Below are 4,338 nucleotides of genomic sequence, written 5' to 3' on the forward strand. Positions count from 1 at the left end.
GACCGAAACAAAAAACAAACTGTCTCTGTTTGGGGAAAAATGTTTAAATCTCGAGTAAATTGTTTGGTGTAGGGGGAATAGAGACTTCCATTGGAGTCAGAAATAAAATAAACTATTCCCACAGGTGTATCAATCAAAGGGTGTCATTAAGAGTCAATGCTTTGAAAGCTGTGGGTGCAGATAGAGCGCCATTGATTTACTGTAGGTATTGCAGCCGATTTCACTAAACGCTAGGATTAACCCTAACTCGTCCTAACTTAGGCAGGGCTCAATGCGTCCTAACGTCTATGGATACGCAACTTAACTCGTCCTTAGTCCTATGATTAATCCTATAAGTTAGAAGGAATTCGGTGAAATCGACGGCTGCAGTCAGAACAAAAGACCGAATGTCAAGCAAAGTGCTGGTCCAGAGCAGATTGGGTCAGCTTTATACATCAGAAAGAATATAATGGGAAGGTGCCCTACTTTAGCTACATTGTCAGCAAACAGAGAAACAAACATCCTGAAGGTCTGAGGAAGGCCGGCAGGGACGTTCAGATACATCAAGTACATTCAACGTGGAGGCCAATTCCAGTTCAGGGATGGTCAGTGATGCTATCAAGATGTGGCTATGATTGACGCAAAGAGGGGGAGAGAGATGGACTTGGGACAACAGCAACACTCATCATTGCGCCATCTGACATGAAGCAGAACAAGATCCATTGATGTGTATTTGCGTGATTATGTTTGCTACCAGTATGCTATCCTGTGTATGCACAGTTCCAAAGAGTTGGAGTTGGCCTTTAGTTGTATAAAGACAACTTCAAGCGTCTTTGGGTTTATGCCGTATGTGCTCATCTTAAAGGTTGACGGTTATTCCTCATACCGTACGATAATGGATGTAATTCTGAGACGCTATCGAAGATATCAAAATATGGAGAGTATTCTCATTGACATTTTGAAATCGTGGTTTCGGATGACAGGCTCCGGCTTTGGCTTCGCCTGTAATGTTGACTTTAAAACGTGCATAAGCCGGAGCCAAAACCCGCGGTTTCGCTAACGGCCTTTGGAGACACCCTGTTACGTGTTGAACACAGTCACTATCAGCAGCATATCGACCCTGGATCACCACTTCTAGAACACTTCTTCTCTTTCTGAAAGAACAAGCTGGACTGTTGTCGGAGTGCCGAGTGACAAGGTAAACATCGATGAGTCCTTGATGGGTAAATGTTAAAACAATGTTATATACCGTTGACGCAAGAAGGATCAGCAATGTTTACATAACAGAAGACGGTTTGTGTCCATGTTCATGGATTCCTCTGGAATGGTTGGCTAGAGCATTGGACTCTGTGATTTGAAGTGAGCAGGGGAGGAAGATTTGTCATCGACGCGTTTCAATATCAGCACTCGGTCTTTTGGTTTTATATTCTTCTATTCAATTCAATACACAAACGGAGTATAGCAAAAATAAGGTTAAGTATTGATAAACATGACTCTTGTAAAAAGCAGCCAGACAGACAAAGAAACAAAAACAACAGACAGACATGCAAACAAAAGTACAGACGAACATAAGACATGACAACTACTCTGACACAAGGTAGATCAGAGGAAATACAACAACAGTTTACGATTAGCGACAAGATGGCAGCACAGGTGAAGCAGTTTTGCCTAAACGTGGTAGCGTCCACAATACGGTATTTTTGTTATAATATGGACATGTCTCTGTCAGCACCTGCTGAATTTCCCAAGGAACCCCCAAATCACCAACCACCAATATAAAATACTTTCGACTCATTCTTATAGAGTTATTACTATTTACACTATTATGAAGGGGATTGATCAATAAGTCAGCTCTGAACTCGTCTTCGGGTCAACAACACTCAACTCGATATCTTAGTCCAAATCACTTTGAAACAATTTAAAGTCTAGTTCGTCTCCCAAAGATATTCCACTCCAAATAATTCTATTCAATGTTCAATTTAACAACAATCCACTCAACATTAAGCAATTCAATAATATGCAATTCAATAGTTATGCAATTCAACAATATGCAATTCAACAATATGCTAATCAACAATATGCTAATCAACAAAATGCAATTTAAAAATATGCAATTAATTGAAATTCAACAAAATATGCATTTCAACAATATGAAATACAACAATAAGCTATTCAACAATATGCAATTCAACAATATTATAATGCAATTCAACAGTATGCAATTCAAAATTCTAATTATTATTCAATCTCAAACCCTTGTGTACAATACCTTCCGCCCATCTCAATAAATTGATGTACAGCCCTTCATCATATATACTTATCTTGTAGTGTTCACTTGCTATAAGTCGCTTTGGAGCTAAACAAAGTTACCTTCAATGCAAACTCACAAACTCACTTGCATACATAAGCCCAGCCCTGCCGACTTCACTGTCTGCCCTGACGTATCGTCTACTGGATTCAGCAACCTCACCCGTTCCCTGGTCATCTTGGAGGATACTCTTAGCCATCTAAACAAAAGAGTTTGTAATAATAAATAACAAATAATATGATTTACAAATGGCCCTTCTGAACAAACTTTGAACTAAAACTTCGTTTTGGAATAAAATAAACTAAAATAAAAGCATTTCTTGTAACTAATAGCATAGCAAGATATCACCATTTAAAATTAATATTGATTGATCAACACAGTTTTGGGGTTTTCTTTACACAAAATGCACTGAAATATAGCAGTTATAATCAATAATTAAGTTGTTTAACTTACAGTCAATACATTGGTGGTTCTGCCCCAGCCAATTATCTGGTTCAGATATTTTGGTGACAAATGTCACCCTGCTATGCTTTTAGTTTATGGCTCAAGGAGCTGAGCATAGAGTACCAACACAACTCTATCTTCGGCGTTGTTGGCACATCATGAATACAAGGCAGAATGGCTTGGCAGTATGACCTTCTTGCTGCTCTTCTGGCCAACACCGTAAACTTGGAATGTTATTCTGCCTAACTACTTTGCATAATCACCTTGAATAAATTAAATTCTTCAATGAACCAGTGTTACATAACCCAAACATCTAATCTAAACACCTGTGATAAAAAAACAAGGGACAGACTAGACCTATACACTCCAGTAAGCCTAACAAATGTCAACCTCAAAGGAACTGTTAAGAAACTTAAAGGCACATTTCTATACAGAAAAATATACAGGAAAAAGTCAGCAATTTTGTGACAGTCCCCTCTTACTGCCACACCCTGGGCTTAGCCCGGGTAACGCCACAACCTCCAATCTTCTCAACGTGTGGTTTTCTTGGGGTGAAATAACTCTTGAAGGTGATCATGCACACTCTTAAATTGACCCAGATCCCCCGCAAGTGACAAAACCCATTTGTGGGCCAGGCTGGCACGAGAAATTGATTAAAAATTGGAACATATGCTCGGATTCTCAGTGTCGGCTATCCATTTTTGGGTCATTTCACGCAGATTCTGGGTCACAATGACCCAGAAATGGGTCAACCCCTTTGAGTGCACCCTTTACATTATTACATCTAATCCCCTAAATGTGTGATATTCGATATTTGATGTCAATTAATGTCCATGCATTCATTGTTTACGAGTCAAGAGAAAAGAGCCAATGAATATTTCCCCGAATCACCTGAAACAAATTTTAAACTGCAAACACACTTTAGCTTGGATTTATAGTTCCTTTCATCCTTTCATCAATCAAAACACCTTTTTGTGACACGAGTTAAAATTCAAGTGAAATCGGGATCAGCCGTGTAGTGAGGGGGCATGCACTTTAATCGTGTTGAGGGTGATATTTTGGACCCATAACTGTTATCTGCGCACCGAAACACACCGAAATTTAGGTATGCACCAAAACTTTCGTACTACTAAAAAAACGGTGGTTGCCTTTTTAACAAAATGCTGTTTTTTTGTATGTGTATTTAACCATGCTTATACTTTAAAATGGCTGAATATTATGCATGTCTTTGTAACATAATATAAAGAAATATTATTTTCACCTTGGAAAAACACACCAGCTGCGGTATCTGAACAAAACAACAACTCAACCTAAATAATTATTTGAGAACTAATTCTGAGTGTATAAAAAGCGACATGATATTAAACACATCCTTCTCAAACATAAAACTCCATTGAGTATAATCGTCTCTCTAAGTCCACACTTCTTCCTTTCCACTGTAATTTAATTCCCTCTCTTTCCTCATCCTTTCTTTTGTTGGTTGATTAAAATGAGCTGCAGCATCTGAAGAAAAAATGAAATCTTAGTGTAGGCTAAGCGCAATGAAATAAATCACATCCTTCTCAAATATATTACACTCTACCAAACATAGCACAGTTTGGTTGTCT

The 4,338-nt window shown here is 38.4% G+C and overlaps 1 long non-coding RNA gene across 1 annotated transcript; it reads right to left on the minus strand.

Moving 5' to 3' along the window:
• Nucleotides 1-1,278: 1,278 nt before the first annotated feature.
• Nucleotides 1,279-2,935, minus strand: LOC117301061. The gene is made up of 3 exons (XR_004520259.1): nucleotides 2,741-2,935; nucleotides 2,375-2,486; nucleotides 1,279-1,410 (listed from the first exon to the last, which is right to left on the minus strand). It is a non-coding gene; the product is annotated as an uncharacterized LOC117301061 (long non-coding RNA).
• Nucleotides 2,936-4,338: the final 1,403 nt, after the last annotated feature.

This window comes from Asterias rubens, chromosome 1 (genome assembly GCF_902459465.1).
Source record: "Asterias rubens chromosome 1, eAstRub1.3, whole genome shotgun sequence".
Lineage (NCBI taxonomy): Eukaryota > Metazoa > Echinodermata > Asteroidea > Forcipulatida > Asteriidae > Asterias > Asterias rubens.